Below are 21,517 nucleotides of genomic sequence, written 5' to 3' on the forward strand. Positions count from 1 at the left end.
TATGATCATGTATTTAGGCATCACGTCCGAGACAAGTAGACCGACTCCTGCCTGCATCTACTACTATTACTCCACTCATCGACCGCTGTCCAGCATGCATCTAGAGTATTAAGTAAAAACAGAGTGACGCCTTAAGCAAGATGACATGATGTAGAGGGATAGACTCATGCAATATGAATAAAACCCCATCTTGTTATCCTCGATGGCAACAATACAATACGTGCCTTGCTGCCCTTACTGTCACTGGGAAAGGACACTACAAGATTGAACCCAAAGCTAAGCACTTCTCCCATTGCAAGAAAGATCAATCTAGTAGGCCAAACCAAACTGATAATTTGAAGAGACTTGCAAAGATAACCAATCATACATAAAAGAATTCAGAGAAGATTCAAATATTATTCATAGATAGACTTGATCATAAACTCACAATTCATCGATCTCAACAAACACACCACAAAAAGAAGATTACATCGAATAGATCTCCACAAGAGAGGGGGAGAACATTGTATTGAGATCCAAAAGGATAGAAGAAGCCATCTAGCTACTAACTATGGACCCGTAGGTCTGAGGTAAACTACTCACACTTCATCGAAAGGGCTATGGTGTTGATGTAGAAGCCCTCCGTGATCGATGCCCCCTCCGGTGGAGCTCCGGAACAGGCCCCAAGATGGGATCTCGTGGATACAGAAAGTTGCGGCGGTGGAATTAGGGTTTTGGATCCGTATCTGATCGTTTGGGGGTACGTGGGTATATATAGGAGGAAGAAGTATGTCGGTGGAGCAACAGGGGGCCCACGAGGGTGGAGGGCGCGCCTGGGGGGCGGTAGGCGCGCCCCCTACCTCGTGGCCTCCTCTTTTGTGTCTTGACGTAGGGTCCAAGTCTCCTGGGTCTTGTTCGTTGAGAAAATCACGTTCTCGAAGGTTTCATTCCGTTTGGACTCCGTTTGATACTCCTTTTCTTCGAAACCCTAAAACAGGCAAAAAACAACAATTCTGGGCTGGGCCTCCGGTTAATAGGTTAGTCCCAAAAATAATATAAAAGTGGATAATAAAGCCCAATAATGTCCAAAACAGTAGATAATATAGCATGGAGCAATCAAAAATTATAGATACGTTGGAGACATATCAATCACCTTCGATCGACGAGATCATCCGACTAGTATCCGCCACGGCGGTTCGGCCGCACTGGTCCTTGGCCCAATCATCGACGGATTCCACCTCACTCGAGTCCTGATGGATGGTGCAAGCAACCTCAATCTGCTGTAGCAGTATACAGTACGGAAGATGGGCATTAATCCCTCACGAACCAAACCAACAAAGACTACCTTTAAAGGAGTCATACCAGGTGTAGAGGCCCACTTTACGGGCTCAATCACACTGGAGGTGGTCTTCGGTTCTCCGAACAACTTCCGAAGCGAAGAGTTAATCTTCGATATTGTCCCCTTCCGCAGTGGCTACCATGCACTGCTCGGACGAACCACATTTGCTAGATTTAACGCAGTGCCACACTATGCTTATCTCAAGCTCAAGATGCCCGGTCCACGCGGCGTCATAATAGTCAATGGCAATACGGAATGCTCCCTCCGAACAGAGGAGAAAACCGTTGCCCTGGCAGCAGAAGTATAGAGCAGCTTTCTCAAAGCACTGTGATCCAGCTGCCAAGCCCCTGGACACCATCAAGAGGGTCCGGACTACACTGCAATAGGACAACGCGGCTCGTCAAGAGCTCGACTAGCAATTCGGCCTCCGTCCCAACCCCAATGAGGTAGTGGCATTCGTACCACGCGTACACAATTACGCACTCAAAATTCCATGGACATCGACAAAGGCACGAGATAACCCGGGGGCTACAATTCGGCAAAACCGACCCCGGACACACATACTTTTACTTATTTTTCTCATTACATGCACCTTTTTTCATAGGCCTGATATCAAGTCCTCTAGAAGGACTGGAACGCCATGGAGGCAAGCAACACAAGTGTGTAGGGTAATGATACGTCTCCAACGTATCTACTTTTCCAAACACTTTTTCCCTTGTTTTGGACTCTAACTTGCATGATTTGAATGGAACTAACCCGGACTGACGCTGTTTTCAGCAGAATTACCATGGTGTTATTTATGTGCAGGAGCAAACGTTCTCGGAATGACCTGAAAACTTGACGGAGACACTTTTCATAAAATAAGAAAAATACCTGCCAAAGATGAAGGCCAGGGGGGCCACCGTCTTGCCACGAGGGTGGGGCGCGCCTGCCTACCTCGTGGGCCCCCTGTTGCGTCTCCGACTCCAACTCCACCTCCATATATTGAGTTTCGATGAGAAAAAAATCAGAGAGAAGAAATCATTGCGTTTTACGATACGCAGCCGCCGCCAAGCCCTAAAACCTCTCGGGAGGGCTGATCTGGAGTCCGTTCAGGGCTCCGGAAAGGGGAATCCATCGCCATCATCATCATCAACCATCGTCCATCACCAATTTCATGATGCTCACCGCCGTGCGTGAGTAATTCCATCGTAAGCTTGCTAGACGGTGATGGGTTGGATGGGATCTATCATGTAATCGAGTTAGTTTTGTTAGGGTTTGATCCCTAGTGTCCACTATGTTCTGAGATTGATGTTGCTATGACTTTGCTATGCTTAATGCTTGTCACTAGGGCCCGAGTGCCATGATTTCAGATCTGAACCTATTATGTTTTCATCAATATATGAGTGTTCTTGATCCTATCTCGCAAGTCTATAGTCACCTATTATGTGTTATGATCCGTTAACCCCGAAGTGACAATAATTGGGATACTTACCGGTGATGACCATAGTTTGAGGAGTTCATGTATTCACTATGTGTTAATGCTTTGTTCCGGTTCTCTATTAAAAGGAGGCCTTAATATCCCTTAGTTTCCGTAAGGACCCCACTGCCACGGGAGGGTAGGACAAAAGATGTCATGCAAGTTCTTTCCCATAAGCACGTATGACTATGTTCGGAATACATGCCTACATTATATCAATGAACTGGAGCTAGTTCTGTGTCACCCTAGGTTATGACTGTTACATGATGAACCGCAACTGGCATAATTCTCCATCACCGATCCATTGCCTACGAGCTTTCCATATATTGTTCTTCGCTTATTTACTTTTCCCATTGCTATTGCTACCATCACTACAAAATACCAAAAACATTACTTTTACTACGGTTACCTTTTGCTACCGTTATCACCACTATCATATTACTTTGCTGCAGATATTAAGTTTCCAGGTGTGGTTGAATTGACAACTCAGCTGCTAATACTTGAGAATATTCTTTGGCTCCCCTTGTGTCGAATCAATAAATTTGGGTTGAATACTCTACCCTCGAAAACTGTTGCGATCCCCTATACTTGTGGGTTATCAAGACTATTTTCTGGCGCCGTTGCCGGGGAGCATAGCTCTATTCTTTGAGTCACTTGGGATATATATCTGCTTATCATTATGAAGAACTTGAGAGATCCAAAAACCAAGATCTATCCCTCAACTAAGAGGGGAGGTAAGGAACTGCCATCTAGCTCTGCACTTGATTCAACTTCTGTTATGAGTAAGTTTGCGACACCTACACCTGCTTCTGCTATTCGTTCTGATATGTCGCATGTTATTGATGATGCCACTTCTGCTATGCATGATACTTATGATGAAACTACCTCTATGCCTGATACTACCGTGCCACTTAGTGCTTTTCTTGATGAACAACTTGCTAGGGCTAGGGAAATTGAAAATATTGAATCTGATGATACTGATGAAAGTGATGATGAAGAACCACTTGCTATTCCTAAGGGTTATGTATTTGATCAAGATGCTTCTTTAGCCATTTTAGCTTGCAGAAATAGAACTGAACTTAAAAAATTATTAGCTAAATGGAGTAAGCAATCCCTAAATGATAGAATGAAACCTGACCCTGCTTTGGCTACTTCACCTATCTTTGTTACTGATAAGGATTATGAATTCTCTGTTGATCCTGATATAATTACTTTGGTTGAATCTGATCCTTTTCATGATTATGAATCTGAAACTGTTGTGGCACATCTTACTAAATTGGATGATATAGCCACCCTATTCACTAAAGATGAGAGAACTCGCTACTTTTATATCCTTCAAATATTTCCGTTCTCATTAAAGGGTGATGCTAAGATATGGTTTAATTCTCTTGATCCTGGTTGTGTGCGTAGTCCCCAGGATATGATTTATTACTTCTCTGCTAAATATTTCCCTGCTCATAAGAAACAAGCTGCTTTAGGGATATATATAATTTTGTGCAAATTGAAGAAGGGAGTCTCCCACAAGCTTGGGGGAGGCTTCTCCAATTACTTAATGCTTTGCCTGATCATCCTCTTAAGAAAAATGAAATACTTGATATCTTTTATAATGGACTAACCGATGCCTCCAGATATTACCTGGATAGTTGGGCTGGTTCTAAAGAACACCAGATGAAGCTGAAATTCTATTGAATAATATGTTGACCTGGATCCAATTCCTGAACATATTCCTAAACCAACTCTGAAGAAGAGGGTTATTCTATTTCTCAGTCCTTAAGATATGCAAGAGGCAAATAAATCTATGAAAGAAAAAGGTATTAAAGCTGAAGATGTTAAGAATTTAACTCCTATTGAAGAAATACATGGTCTTAATTTACCTCCTATTGAAGAAACATATAATCCAAATCCTTTACCTACCGAAGAAACTCATGGTCTTGATAACCCGACACATGTAGTAAAGGTAAATTCTCTCTATAGATATGATAAAGTTGTAATCCCATTTACTAAGTTTGCTAGCCATGCTTAGATGAGTTTGATAAATTTATGGCTAAGCAAGAAGATTTTAATGTTTATTTTGGTAGAAAACTGAAATATAATTCAAATATTCTTGGACACTTGGGTGATTATATGGCTAATGTCAAAGGTGAACTTACACTTATTAGTAAACATGCTTATATGGTTATGTAACACCCCGGATGTAATTTACCTCATATGTACTCCAACTCTTGCCGTTTCTGGCGCTTAGTTATTTTATTTTCCTCGGGTTCGGGTTTTTGTCTCCGTGTGCTGTTGCCGTTTTCATGCATCTCATATCATGTCATCATGTGCATTGCATTTGCATATGTGTTCGTCTCATGCATCCGAGCATTTTCCCCGTTGTCCGTTTTGCATTCCAACGCTCCTATCTGCTCCGGTGGTCCTTTCTACCTCTTTTCATGTGTGGGGGTTAAACATTTCCGGATTGGACCGAGACTTTCCAAGCGGCCTTGGTTTACTACCGGTAGACCGCCTGTCAAGTTTCGTACCATTTGGACTTTGTTTGATATTCCAACAGTTAACCAAAGGACCGAGAACACCCTTCCAATTTGGCCCAAAACCCACCAAAACCCTCTCCATCATCTAGAGCGTTCGATCACGATCGCGTGGCCGAAAACCACACCTCATTTGGACTCTCCTAGCCCCTCCTACCTATAAATATAGCTCCTTCCCGAAATTTTCGGATCTTCCACACCAAACCCTAGTTTTCGTCCTCCTCCCGCCGCCGGATGCGTCCGGATCGGACCAGACCCATCCACCCGCCGCCGCCCGACCTATCGCCGCCTGCCACATGTCCTCCCCGCCGGCGCCACCGTGCGCGGCCCGCCCGGCCCGCGTAGGGCCCCCACGGCCCATCCAAATCCGCCGCCGCCTGCCTCCTTCGCCCCCAGCGCCGCTCCGCTGCCCCCGACGCCGCTCCGCCGCACGCCGGCGTCGCGCGCCTCACCGCCGCGAGGTCCGGCCACCGCGAGCCACCGTGAGCCGCCGACCTCCTCCGGTCGTCTCCGACCTCCCCCGCACCGGATCCGGCTGTCTCTGACCTCCCCGGCGCCGCCCCGCACCGGATCCGCCGCCTCCTCGTCAACTCCGGCGGCCCCATCGCCATTTCCGGCGACCTCGGCATCCGTGCAACTACAGTGCTCTCAGATCTGGAAAAATCCTAAGGGTTGACTTTCCCCGAAACCCTAATTTATTTGCATTTTTCATCGTGCTATAACTCTGCATCAGTAGCTCCGTTTTGGGCGTGTAGCATATCAAAATGTTCGCCTCAGAGAGTACATCATTTCATCTCATTGCATCATTTTCATTTGAGCTCATCTTCATGCCCGAAATGCTGTTGGAAGAGAGCTATTTGAGATAATTGTCAGATCTGCGGCACCAAATAGCTATTTGTCATTTTTGCCATGATTAATGTGTGCATGATATGCTCCTGAGTTCTACATGTGTTTTGTTATATGCCATGCCATATTTACAGAGGTGCTTTCCATGTTATTTTTGTGATGGGTATGGTGACTAGCACAAGCTTGCAAAGTGGTGCATTCGTTAATGCTGATTTCAGGGACTTAGCAATTCCACCAAGTCCTTGATCTGTTTTAATCAATATGCCATATGTTCATGTTGTTTCCTAGTGATCCGTGCCTCTTTTGAGGATGATCAGTAAGGATGTTTTGTTAATATTGTAGTGATCTATCCATCCATGTCTTTGTTTGCAATTATGGAGCACGCTAGCTTGAGTCAATCGAGCTCTACTTTTGCTATTTCGTGAAACTGGGCAGATTGTCTACTTGTTAGCGATTTTGCCGAGGATGTTGTAGTTGATCCGTGCATGCTATATTGTTATTCTTGCCATGTATAGCTTGTATAATGTGTATTGTTGATGGATGTATTCTTAGTTTGTCATGGCTTGCTCTGTAGTGAGTACATCGAGCTCGTAAACATGCCTACTTGATATCTAATTTGCATGCTCCAGTTTTTCTCTAAGTCTGTGATCTGTTTATGTTTTTTGCCATCTTCACATGCTTGCAATTGTATTTTCTGCTCCCTTTTGGCTCAAGGTCACTAAGGGACTTCTGTTAAGCTCTTTGAGTAGCTTCATGCCATTCCTTGCCTTGCCATGTTAAGTTCCTGTAGCATATAGTTTTCATGCTCCAAAGTGTGCTACCTTATCTGAAATTCCTGATAAGTGTTAATTTCACTAAGTCTGAAACCTGTTTACCAATTGCACTTTTGCCATGCTTGTTTGAACCTGTTAATGGATGAATTAGCCGTAGCTCAGTGTTCATCTTTTGTTAAGCATCATGAATGGATCCCTGCCATGTATTTTGTTGCCATGTTTGAGTGCTGTAGCATGTTTGTCTTGTTGCATTTAGATGCCTACTTGCTGTTTATCGCAGACCGGTGCCATATTTGTTTTGCTTGCCATTTCCAAACCGTGCATCCGATTCCGGTGTTCTTTATATTGATTTCAACCGAAATCACCTCACCTTTCCAGTGGCACACTTGGATTTCCAAGTTGAGGCCAGGTTCAATCATTCCTTGTCAAATCTTGCATATGCATCACATATCGCATCCCGCATAGCATACCATGTTTGCATCATGTTGTTTGAGCTTTGCACGTGGTTGATTGTGTCCTTTTGCTTGTTTGTCTTGCTGTTTATCGCAGACCGATGCCATATTTGTTTTGCTTGCCATTTCCAAACCGTGCATCCGATTCCGGTGTTCTTTATATCAATTTCAACCGAAATCACCTCACCTTTCCAGTGGGACACTTGGATTTCCATGTTGAGGCCAGGTTCAATCATTCCTTTTCAAATCTTGCATATGCATCACATATCGCATCCCGCATAGCATACCATGTTTGCATCATGTTGTTTGAGCTTTGCACGTGGTTGATTGTGTCCTTTTGCTTGTTTGTCTTGTTTGGGTAGATCCGGGAGACGAGTTCGCTAACGAGGAGCCCGTTGAGTTTGCTTTCGAGGATCCAGTCAATTCTGACAACTTTGCAGGCAAGATGATCATACCCTCGAAATCACTTCTATCTTTGCTTTGCTAGATGCTCGCTCTTTTGCTATGCCTATGCTACGATGCCTACCACTTGCTTATCATGCCTCCCAAATTGCCATGTCAAACCTCTAACCCACCATGTCCTAGCAAACCGTTGATTGCCTACGTTACCGCTTTGCTCAGCCCCTCTTATAGCATTGCTAGTTCCAGGTGAAGATTGGAGACCGTTCCTTGTTGGAACATTATTTTCTTGTTGGGATATCATTATATTATCTTTTCATCTTAATGCATCTATATAATTGGTAAAGGGTGGAAGGCTCGGCCTCTCCCCTAGTGTTTTGTTCCACTCTTGCCGGCCTAGTTTCCGTCATATCGGTGTTATGTTCCCGGATTTTGCGTTCCTTACGCGGTTGGGTGATAATGGGAACCCCTTGACAAATCGCCTTGAATAAAACTCTTCCAGCAATGCCCAACCTTGGTTTTACCATTTTCCACCTAGCCTCTTTTTCCCTTGGGTTTCCGGAGCCCGAGGGTCATCTTATTTTAAACCCCCCCGGGCCAGTGCTCCTCTGAGTGTTGGTCCAAACTAGAGTCCTGTGCAGCGCCCCCTCGGGGAAACTTGAGGTTTGGTTTTAGTTGTATGAAGCGCTCATCTGAGTGTGCCCTGAGAACGAGATATGTGCAGCTCCTATCGGGATATGTCGACACATTCGGGCGGTGTTGCTGGATTGGTTTTTGACTTGTCGATGTTGTCTTATAGAACCGGGATACCGAGTCTGATCGGAATGTCTCGGGAGAAGGTATATCCTTCATTGACCGTGAGAGCTTGTCATGGGCTAAGTTGGGACTCCCCTGCAGGGATTTGAACTTTCGAAAGCCGTGCCCGCGGTTATGGGCAGATGGGAATTTGTTAATGTCCGGTTGTAGATAACTTGAACCTTAACTTAATTAAAATGAATCAATCGTGTGTGTTACCGTGATGGTCTCTTCTCGGCGGAGTCCGGGAAGTGAACACGGTGTTGGGGTAATGCTTGCCGCAGGTTGTTCTCTAGTTATTCGTTCGCGCTTTGCCTTCTCTTCTCTCTCTCTTTTGCGAACATGTTAGACACCATATATGCTAGTCGCTTGCTGCAGCTCCACATATTACCTCGCCTTTTCCTATAAGCTTAAATAGTCTTGTTTGCGAGGGTGCGAGATTGCTGAGTCCCTGTGGCTCATAGATTACTTCCAAACCAGATGCAGGGCCTGATGACTCCGTTACAGATGATGCGCTTGAGCTCAAGTGGGAGTTCGACGAGGACTCACGCCGTTACTATGTGTCTTTCCCTGATGATCAGTAGTGGTGCCCAGTTGGGGCGATCGGGACCGTGTCGCATGTTGGGTTGATCTTTTATTTTGGCACCGTAGTCGGGCCATGAGTGATTGGATGATCTAATGCTATTTATGTACTTTGTTTGACGTGGCGAGTGTAAGCCAACTATGTACCTTCCTCTTTTATTATCTATATTCCATGGGATGTTGTGAAGATTGCCTTACTTGCGACATTGCTTTAAATGCGGTTATGCCTCTAAGTCGTGCTTCGACACGTAGGAGATATAGCCGCATCGAGGGCATTACAAGTTGGTAATCAGAGCCTTCCCCGACCTTAGGAGCCCCCACTGCTTGATCGTTTTTAACAGCCGTTGTTGAGTCTAGAAAAAAATGTTTTGAGTCATTTAGGAATTATATATCGGAGAGTTTAGGAATTCTTTTTACTCCTCAGTCTCCTCATCGCTCTGGTAGGGCATCCTGACGTTGAGTTTTGACTCTTCTCTTCTCAAATTTCACTAATTTTTTTTAGGATCACGCGGGTATCTTGGAATCGTTCCGATCGATTTGTGACGAGAACATTGTTCTTGGTGCCTCCTGTCTTTAGGGGTTGTGGTAGTGTCCCGGGGAGTTGAGCTCTGAGGTGTTGTCGTCACAATTTTATCGTTGCAGTTCTAGAATACCTGAGTTTAGTTCGCCGACATCGAAAATCTCTTTTATGCAGTTGTTGGTGAGATAACCTCGACGCCACCCAGTACTGGGGCGGGAGTTCGGGAGTATTGCCATAACTTGTATAACGGATGCTTTTTGAAGGTTGAGGTAGATGGTTTCCAAAGTTTTCTCAGTTATGTGTTGAAGGATGGATACAGCTGGATGGAGGATTTGCTAGATTTGGGTGAGATATTATGCTTCCCCTATATCCCCAACACCTGATTGCATAACCGGAAAGATTCGGGAGTTTCATAGGTGGGAATTCTTGTAGCTCTAGTTCTTCTTCCACGGATATTTGGTTTGAGATTGGGATTTCTTACCGAGTATTCGTTCTTACTCTGTACCTTGTTGATTCTATTCCTCTACCTAAATTCTACGTGGTTTCTCAATTTATGGATATGTGACCATTTCAAGTGGAATGCATTCATTCTTATGTTCGGATGTGAAGACTATATGATGCAATTTCAACCCGCTTGATTCAACTTGTCAATGTGCTAACGGATGTCACCCTCTTCAGGATGGCTCCCGCTAAGAGCAGCAATCAGAATCAGAATCAGGATCTGCCACCACCTCCCCCTACTCCGGAGGCATGGCAAGCTGTGATGGCCGCAACCAATGCAAACACGCAGTTGATCATGCAAATTCTTCAAGAGCGCAACCAAGGCAACCAAGGCAACCAGGGCAACAATCAGAATCACTTTGCTAGACTCAACCAGTTCCTTGCTAACCAGCTAAAGACCTTCAGCAATTGTGTTGAGGCAACTGATGCTAACGATTGGCTTGTGGACTTGTGCAAGCATTTCGAGTGCAGTAACGTCAGGCCTGAGGACTTTGTCAAGTTCGCTTCCTTCCAACTCAAAGACCAAGCTGCAGAATGGTTCCAGCAGTACAAGGATTCCAAAGGTGGCCGTGTGATTACCTGGGATGAATTCCGTCAAGACTTCAAAGCTCATCATATTCCTCAGAGCGTGGTTGAAAGCAAGCGTGAGGAATTCCGCAACCTGAAGCAAGGCTCTTTGTCTGTCTATGACTACAACAAGTTGTTTCAGAAGCTCGCCCGCTTTGCTAAGCAGGACGTCCCTGACGAGAAGAGCATGATATACCAGTTCAGGTGTGGTCTCAGAAAAGAAATCCAGCTAGCTCTTGTTCTCTTTGAGCCCTTGAGGTACGATGAGTTCTATAACATGGCATTGAAGCAAGAGGCTGCTCAACTGAAATGTGATGCTTCCAAGAAGCGAGTCAGAGATGCTACTCCGTCTTCCTCTACTCAAGTGGCCAAGCAGCAGAAGTATTGGCTTCCTCCTCCTCCGTTCCGTCAGCCGTATCAGCAGAAGAGCAAAGGTGGCAGTGGATCTTCCCACCCACCCAACCCTGGCTTTCAGAACAAGACTTCGTCTCAAGCTCCAAGATCGAGTGCTCCGGTATCACCGTCCGTTTTTAGAGGTCACGTGCAACAAGTGCCAACAGAAGGGTCACTATGCCAACAAGTGTTTCAACCAGAGGCGCCTCCCTCCTCCTCCTCCTGTGAGATCGGCAAGTACAGCTGTGGTCAAGCATAACCCCAAGCACGCCAAGGTCAACTTGATGAACGCAGCTCATGCAGAGGACTCGTCAGATGTCATCATGGGTAACCTTCCTGTTAACGATGTTCCTGCAAATGTTCTTTTTGACACTGGTGCATCGCATTGTTTCATTTCCAAACCTTTTGCATCAAAGTATGAGTGCGATTATCAGTACTTGCAAAGTTCCTTGCAAATCGTGTCACCGGGCAAGCAAATGACAGCTAATACCTGCGTCCCGGATGTTACTATCATGTTGGGCAACTACAAATTTCTAGCTTCTCCTATTGTTTTGGGCGACTCGGATATTGATCTTATTCTCGGGATGGATTGGCTTTCTAAGCACAAGGCGCATCTTGATTGTGCTGCCATGTAGATTCAATTGACTCATTCGTCTGAGGATGTAATTGTCTTTGCCGCTCGTGATGATACAATCCGTCTGTTTTCTCTCAATGAGAAGGGTGAACTGGACGCCATCTCGCAAATTCCAGTCGTTTGCGAATATCAAGACGTCTTTCCAGAAGAGCTTCCAGGAATGCCTCCGCATCGGCCAGTTGAATTCGTCATTGATCTTGAGCTTGGCACGGAACCGGTTTGCAAGCGTCCTTACAAGCTCAGACCTGAAGAGTTGAAGGAGCTGAAGAAGCAACTCGACATTCAAGAGAGAATGGGTCTCATCCGACCTAGTTCCTCTCCGTGGGGTTGTGGAGTACTCTTTGTGAAGAAGAAGGATGGAATGGACCGACTTTGTGTTGACTACCGTCCATTGAACAAGAAGACTATCAAGAACAAGTACCCACTTCCCAACATCAACGAGCTGTTCGAACAACTCAAAGGTGCCCAAGTATTCTCCAAGCTTGATCTCCGTATGGGTTATCACCAGATTCGAATCCGTGAGCAAGATATTCCCAAGACGGCTTTCAGGACAAGCTATGGTTCATATGAATACACTGTCATGTCTTTTGGCCTCATCAACGATCCTCCGACTTTCTCTCACATGATGAACTTCATTTTCAACGCCTACACAAATGACTTCGTTTTGGTTTATCTCAACGACATTCTGGTCTTTTCGAAGAACAAGGAAGATCATGCCAAGCACTTGCGTTTGGTGCTTGATAAGCTCAGGGAACATCAGTTCTACGCCAAGTTCTCAAAGTGCGAGTTTTGGCTCAATGAGGTTCTTTATCTTGGGCATATCATCTCTGCCAACGGCATTGCGGTGAATCCTGAGAAGGTGTCTGCAATTGTGAATTGGGAACCACCTCAGAACGTGAAGCAACTCCGTAGCTTCCTTGGTCTCGCAAGCTACTGTCAAAGATTCATTGAAAACTTTTCAAAGATTGCTAAGCCTCTTTCAAACCTTCTCCAGAAGCACGTCAAGTACGTTTGGTCTCTGGAATGTGACATCGCTTTCAACATTTTGAAAGAGAAATTGGTCACTGCTCCAGTTCTGACTCCTCCTGATGAATCCAAACCGTTCGAGGTTTTCTGCGATGCCTCTCTCCAAGGTCTTGGTGCAGTGTTGATGCAAGACAAGAAAGTTGTGGCTTATACCTCTCGCCAGTTGAAGCCCAACGAGAAGAACTACCCCACTCATGACCTTGAGTTGGCGGCAGTTGTGCATGCTCTTTTGACTTGGAGACATCTCTTATTGGGAAGAAAAGTGGACATCTTCACTGACCACAAGAGTCTCAAGTACATCTTCAGTCAGCCTAATCTCAACCTCAGGCAGACTCGATGGGTCAAAATGATTCAAGAGTATAATCCGAGTATCGAGTATACTCCAGGCAAGGCCAATGTGATTGCTGACGCTTTGAGCAGGAAGGCTTATTGCAACAGTCTGATTCTCAAGCCTTATCAACCCGAGCTTTGTGAAGCTTTCCGCAAACTCAATCTGCAAGTTGTTCCTCAAGGTTTCCTCGCCAACCTTCAAGTCTCTCCTACCTTGGAAGACCAGATTCGCGAGGCGCAACTTCTTGATGCTATGGTGAAGAAGGTGAAGATTGGCATTGCCAAGAGCCAACCCAAGTACAAGTGCTACCGCCTTGATGACAAGGATAGTCTCTTCTTCGAGGACCGTATTGTTGTGCCCAAAGGTGATCTTCGTAAGGTTATCATGAATGAGTCTCACAATTCACTCCTCTCCATCCACCCTGGGAGCACGAAGATGTATCAGGACCTCAAGCAGGCTTATTGGTGGACTCGAATGAAGCGCGAGATTGCTCAGTTCGTGAATGAATGTGATGTCTGCAGAAGAGTGAAGGCAGAACACCAAAGGCCAGCTGGTCTCCTCCAACCTCTTGCCATTCCAGAATGGAAGTTTGACCACATTGAGATGGACTTCGTGATTGGGTTTCCAAAGTCCCAGCGTGGCAATGATGCTATATTCGTTGTCATCGACAAACTCACTAAAGTGGCTCACTTTCTGCCTATCAAAGAGTCAATCACTGCAGCTCAATTGGCGGAGCTCTATACCTCTCGAATTGTCTCTCTGCACGGTATTCCACAGGTGATCTCTTCAGACTATGGCAGCATCTTTACCTCCAAGTTTTGGGATTCTTTTCAGAAGGCCCTGGGCACCAACATCCGCTTCAGCACAGCTTTCCATCCTGAAACTAGCGGTCAAGTCGAGCGTGTCAATCAGATTCTCGAGGATATGCTCAGGGCTTGTGTGATCTCTTTCGGCATGAAGTGGGAAGATTGTCTTCCATATGCCGAATTCTCCTACAACAGTTTTCAAGCAAGTTCGGGCAAGGCCCCATTCGAAATTCTGTATGGTAGGAAGTGTCGTACCCCTCTCAACTGGTCTGAAACCGGTGAACGTCAACTTCTGGGAAATGACTTAATCACATAGGCAGAGGAGATGTGCAAAGTCATTCGTGATAACCTCAAAGCAGCGCAATCGCGCCAGAAGAGCTACTATGATAGTAAGCACTGTGATTTGGCTTTCGAGATCGGAGATCATGTTTACCTCCGCGTCTCTCCAATGAAACGTACTCATCTCTTTGGTATCAAAGGGAAGCTTGCCCCTAGATACGTGGGACCTTTCAAGATCGTCAGCAAAAGAGGCGATCTCACCTATCAACTCGAGCTTCCTTCAAACTTTGCAAATGTTCACGACGTGTTCCATGTCTCTCAGCTCCGCAAGTGCTTCAAGACTCCTGACCGCACCGTCAACTTTGAAGACATTGATCTCCAAGAAGATCTCTCTTATCGTGAGCACCCCGTGGCTATTCTTGAAGAGACTGAACGCAAGACTCGCAATAAGTCAAGTGGTCACACCATTCCGACCGTGAAGCCACCTGGGAACGCGAGGATCACCTCCGTTCTGAGTACCCGGCGTTCTTCTAGTCCTAGATCTCGGGACGAGATCCTTTCGTAGTGGTGGAGTGTTGTAACACCCCGAATGTATTTACCTAATATGTAATCCAACTCTTGCCGTTTCCGGCGCTAAGTTATTTTATTTTCTCGGGTTCGGGTTTTGTCTCCGTGTGTTGTTGTCGTTGTCATGCATCTCATATCATGTCATCATGTGCATTGCATTTGCATACGTGTTCGTCTCATGCATCCGAGCATTTTCCCCGTTGTCCATTTTGCATTCCGGCGCTCCTATCTCCTCCGGTGGTCCTTTCTACCTTCTCTTCGTGTGTGGGGATTAAACATTTCCGGATTGGATCGAGACTAGCCAAGCGGCCTTGGTTTACTATCGGTAGACCGCCTGTCAAGTTTCATACCATTTGGACTTTGTTTGATGCTCCAACGGTTAACCGAGGGACCGAGAAGGCCTCGTGTGTGTTGCAGCCCAACACCCCTCCAATTTGGCCCAAAACCCAACAAAACCATCTCCATCAACTAGCGCGTTCGATCACGATCGCGTGGCCGAAAACCTCACCTCATTTGGACTCTCCTAGCTCCCTCTATGCCTATAAATATACCCCCCTCCGAAATTCACGGTTCCTCTCCTCGAAACCCTAGATCTGACCCTCCGCGCGCTGGACATTGTCCGCCGGCGCCGGACACGCCGCCGCCAGCGATTCCCGCACCGCCACGTGGCCCTAGTCACCGCCTCCCGCCGCCGGCCCGCGAAGCCTGAGCTAGGCCCCCGCGGCCCAGCTCGTCGCCGCCTCGCTCGAAGGCGCGCCCCCCCGAGCGCCGCCCGCCTTCGCTCCCGCCGGCTGCCGCAGCTTCTCGCCGGCGAGCGCGCGCCGCCACCCTCATCCGCCGGCTCCCTCTGCCCCGGCGACCGTCCGCCGCCGCAGGTCGCCGCCTCGTCGCCCCTCGCCATCCGCGGCAAGTTCCGCAGCTCCCCGGCAAGTCCCCCTCCGCCAGCGAGCTCCTCGGCAAGTCCGGCGACTCTCCGGCGCCGACCCCGGCGATCCTCGTTTTGCATGCCCAGCCGGATCTAGATCCAGATCGGAAAACCCTAGGGTTGACTTCTTCTTTTTCCTAAGTCTGCAGATTATATTGCCATGTTCATCGTGCCATAACTTTGCATCCGTAGATCCGTTTTGGGCGTATAGCATATCAAAATGTTGGTCTCTGAGAGCACATCATTTCATCTCATGGCATCATTTTCATTTGAGCTCATCTTGATGCCCGAAATGCTGTTGGAAGAGTGCTATTTGAGATAATTGTCAGATCTGCTGCATCAAATAGCTATTTGTCATTTTTGCCATGATTAATGTGTGCATGATATGCCCATGAGCTCTACATGTGTTTTGTTATATGCTTTGCCATATTTACATAGGTGCTATCCATGTATTTTTGTGATGTGTGTGGTGACTAGCACAATCTTGCAAAGTGGTGCATTCGTTAATGCTGATTTCAGGGACTTAGCAATTCCACCAAGTCCTTGATCTGTTTTTATCAATATGCCATATGTTCATGTTGTTTCCTAGTGATCCATGCCTCATTTGAGGATGATCAATAAGGATGTTTTGTTAATCTTGTAGTGATCTATCCATCCATGTCTTTGTTTGCAATTATGGAGCACCCTAGCTTGAGTCAATCGAGCTCTACTTTTGCTATTTCGTGAAACTGGGCAGATTGTCTACTTGTTAGCGATTTTGCCGAGGATGTTGTAGTTGATCCGTTCATGCTATGTTGTTGTTCTTGCCTTGTCTAGCTTGTATAATGTGTATTATTGATGGGTGTATTCTTAGTTTGTCATGCCTTGGTCTGTAGTGAGTGCATCGAGCTCGTAAACATGCCTACTTGATATCTGATTTGCATGCTCCAGTTTTTCTCTAAGTCTGTGATCTGTTTATGTTTTTTGCCATGTTCACATGCTTGCAATTGTATTTTCTGATTCCTTTTGGCTCAAGGTCACTAAGGGACATTTGTTAAGCTCTTTGGGTAGCTTCATGCCATGCCTTGCCTTGCCATATTAAGTTCCTGTAGCATATAGTTTTCATGCTCCAAAGTGTGCTACCTAATCTGAAATTCCTGACAAGTGTTAATTTCACCAAGTCTGAAACCTGTTTACCAATTGCACTTTTGCCATGCTTGTTTGAACCTGTTAATGGATGAATTGACCGTAGCTCAGTGTTCATCTTTTGTTAAGAATCATGAATGGATCCCTGCCATGTATTTTGTTGCCATGTTTGAGTGCTGTAGCATGTTTGTCTTGTTGCATTTAGATGGCTACTTGCTGTTTATCGCAGACCAGTGCCATATTTGTTTTCCTTGCCATTTCCAAACCGTGCATTCGATTCCGGTGTTCTTTATATCGATTTCAACCGAAATCACCTCACATTTCCAGTGGCACACTTGGATTTCCATGTTGAGGCCAGGTTCAATCATTCCTTGTCAAATCTTGCATATGCCTCACATATCGCATCCCGCATAGCATACCATGTTTGCATCATGTTGTTTGAGCTTTGCACGTGGTTGATTGTGTCCTTTTGCTTGTTTGTCTTTTTTGGGTAGAGCCGGGAGACGAGTTCGCTAAAGAGGAGCCCGTTGAGTTTGCTTTCGAGGATCCAGTCAACTCTGACAACTTTGCAGGCAAGATGATCATACCCTCGAAATCACTTCTATCTTTGCTTTGCTAGATGCTCGCTCTTTTGCTATGCCTATGCTACGATGCCTACCACTTGCTTATCATGCATCCCAAATTGCCATGTAAAACCTCTAACCCACCATGTCCTAGAAAACCGTTGATTGGCTATGTTACCGCTTTGCTCAGCCCCTCTTATAGCGTTGCTAGTTGCAGGTGAAGATTGGAGACCGTTCCTTGTTGGAACATTATTTTCTTTTTGGGATATCATTATATTATCTTGTCATCTTAATGCATCTATATAATTGGTAAAGGGTGGAAGGCTCGGCCTCTCGCCTAGTGTTTTGTTCCACTCTTGCCGCCCTAGTTTCCGTCATATCGGTGTTATGTTCCCGGATTTTGCGTTCCTTACGCGGTTGGGTGATAATGGGAACCCCTTGACAAATCGCCTTGAATAAAACTCTTCCAGCAATGCCCAACCTTGGTTTTACCATTTTCCACCTAGCCTCTTTTTCCCTTGGGTTTCCGGAGCCCGAGGGTCATCTTATTTTAAACCCCCCCGGGCCAGTGCTCCTCTGAGTGTTGGTCCAAACTAGAGTCCTGTGCAGCGCCCCCTCGGGGAAACTTGAGGTTTGGTTTTAGTTGTATGAAGCGCTCATCTGAGTGTGCCCTGAGAACGAGATATGTGCAGCTCCTATCGGGATATGTCGACACATTCGGGCGGTGTTGCTGGATTGGTTTTTGACTTGTCGATGTTGTCTTATAGAACCGGGATACCGAGTCTGATCGGAATGTCTCGGGAGAAGGTATATCCTTCATTGACCGTGAGAGCTTGTCATGGGCTAAGTTGGGACTCCCCTGCAGGGATTTGAACTTTCGAAAGCCGTGCCCGCGGTTATGGGCAGATGGGAATTTGTTAATGTCCGGTTGTAGATAACTTGAACCTTAACTTAATTAAAATGAATCAATCGTGTGTGTTACCGTGATGGTATCTTCTCGGCGGAGTCCGGGAAGTGAACACGGTGTTGGGGTAATGCTTGCCGCAGGTTGTTCTCTAGTTATTCGTTCGCGCTTTGCCTTCTCTTCTCGCTCTCTTTTGCGGACAGGTTAGACACCATATATGCTAGTCGCTTGCTGCAGCTCCACATATTACCCCGCCTTTTCCTATAAGCTTAAATAGTCTTGATCGCGAGGGTGCGAGATTGCTTAGTCCCTGTGGCTCACAGATTACTTCCAAACCAGATGCAGGGCCTGATGACTCCGTTACAGATGATGCGCTTGAGCTCAAGTGGGAGTTCGACGAGGACTCACGCCGTTACTATGTGTCTTTCCCTGATGATCAGTAGTGGTGCCCAGTTGGGGCGATCGGGACCGTGTCACATGTTGGTTTGATCTTTTATTTTGGCACCGTAGTCAGGCCATGAGTGATTGGATGATGTAATGCTATTTATGTACTTTGTTTGACGTGGCGAGTGTAAGCCAACTATGTACCTTCCCCTTTTATTATCTATATTACATGGGATGTTGTGAAGATTGCCTTACTTGCGACATTGCTTTCAATGCGGTTATGCCTCTAAGTCGTGCTTCGACATGTAGGAGATATAGCCGCATTGAGGGCGTTACATGGGCATCCCGGTGACCAACCATTTTCTCATGAGTGAGGAGTGGAGTCCACTCCTCTTGAGAATAACCCGCCTAACATGGAAGATACGAACAACCCTAGTTGATACATGAGCTATTCGACCTTACAAAACAGAATGTTTATTTGAAGGTTTAGAGTTTGGCACATACAAATTTACTTGGAACGGCAGGTGGATACCGTATATAGGTAGGTATGATGGACTCATATGGAATAGCTTTGGGGTTTATGGAATTGGATGCACAAGCAGTATTCCTGCTTAGTACAGGTGAAGGCTAGCAAAAGACTGGGAAGCGACCAGCTAGAGAGCGACAACAGTCATGAACATGCATTAAAATTAATCAACACCAAATGCAAGCATGAGTAGGATATAATGCACCATGAACATAAATATCATAGAGGCTATGTTGATTTTGTTTCAACTACATGCGTGAACATGTGCCGAGTCAAGCCACTTGAATTGTTGAAAAGAAGATACCACCCTATCATACCACATCACAACCATTTTAATAGCATGTTGGCACGCAAGGTAAACCATTATAAGCTCCTAGCTAATTAAGCATGGCATAAGCAACTATAATCTCTAATTGTCATTGCAAACATGTTTATTCATAATAGGCTGAATCAGGAACGATGAACTAATCATATTTACAAAAACAAGAAAGGTCGAGTTCATACCAGCTTTTCTCATCTCAATAAGTTCATCATATAATCATCATTATTGCCTTTCACTTGCACGACCGAATAGTGTCGATAATAATAATAGTGCACGTGCATTGGACTAAGCTAGAATCTGCAGGCATTCAATTCAAGAGAGAAGACAAGGTAATATGGGCTCTTTGTCAGATCAACAATAATGCATATAAGAGCCACTTTAACATTTTAATTATGGTCTTCTCCTCTCGACCCCAAAGGACAAAAAGAAATAAAACTATTTACACGGGGAAAGCTTGATACGTCTCCAACGTATCTATAATTTTTGATTCCTCCATGCTATATTATCTACTGTTTTGGACATTATTGGGCTTTATTATCCACTTTTATATTATTTTTGGGACTAACCTATTAACCAGAGGCCCAGCCCAGAATTGCTATTTTTTATGCCTATTTCAGAGTTTCGTAGAAAAGGAATATCAAACGGAGTCCAAACGGAATGAAACCTTCGGGAATGTGATTTTCTCACCGAACATGATCCATGAGACTTGGACCCTACGTCAAGAAATAAAGGAGGAAGCCACGAGGTAGGGGGGCACGCCTACCCCCCAGACGCGCCCTCCACCCTCGTGGGCCCCCTGTTGCTCCACGACGTACTCCTTCCTCCTATATATACCTACGTACCCCCAAACGATCAAATATGGATTCAAAACCCTAATTCCACTGCCGTAACTTTCAGTATCCATGAGATCCCATCTTGGGGCCTGTTTCGGAGCTCCGCCAGAGGGGGCATCCATCACGGAGGGCTTCTACATCAACACCATAGCCTCTCCGATGAAGTGTGAGTAGTTTACCACAGACCTTCGGGTCCATAGTTATTAGCTAGATGGCTTCTTCTCTCTTTTTGTATCTCAATACAATGTTCTCCCCCTCTCTTGTGGAGATCTATTCGATGTAATCTTCTTTTTGTGGTGTGTTTGTTGAGACCGATAAATTGTGGGTTTATGATCAAGACTATCTATGAACAATATTTGAATCTTCTCTGAATTCTTTTATGTATGATTGGTTATCTTTGCAAGTCTCTTCGAATTATCAGTTTGGTTTGGCCTACTAGATTGATCTTTCTTGCAATGGGAGAAGTGCTTAGCTTTGGGTTCAATCTTGCGGTGTCCTTTCCTAGTGACAGTAGGGGCAGCAAGGCACGTATTGCATTGTTGCCATCGAGTATAACAAGATGGTTTTTTTTATCATATTGCATGAATTTACCCCTCTACATCATGTCATCTTGGTTAAGGCGTTACTCTGTTTTCATGAACTTAATACTCTAGATGCATGCTGGATAGCGGTCGATGAGTGGAGTAATAGTAGTAGATGCATGCAGGAGTCGGTCTACTTGTCTCAGACGTGATGCCTATATACATGATCATACCTAGATATTCTCATAACTATGCTCAATTATGTCAATTGCTCAACAATAATTCGTTCACCCACCGTAAAATACTTATACTCTTAAGAGAAGCCACTAGTGAAACCTATGGCCCCGGGGTCTATCTTCATCATATTAATCTTCCAAATACTTAGTTATTTCCTTTGCTTTTTTTACTTTGCTTTTATTTTACTTTGCATCTTTATCACAAAAATACCAAAAATATTATCCTATCATATCTATCAGATCTCACTCTCGTAAGTGACCCTGAAGGGATTGACAACCCCTTATCGCGTTGGTTGCGAGGAGTTATTTGTTTTGTGCAGGTACGAGGGACTCACGCGTAGCCTCCTACTGGATTGATACCTTGGTTCTCAAAAACTGAGGGAAATACTTACGCTACTTTGC

The sequence above is a fragment of the Triticum urartu genome, chromosome 6 (genome assembly GCF_003073215.2).
Source record: "Triticum urartu cultivar G1812 chromosome 6, Tu2.1, whole genome shotgun sequence".
NCBI lineage: Eukaryota > Viridiplantae > Streptophyta > Magnoliopsida > Poales > Poaceae > Triticum > Triticum urartu.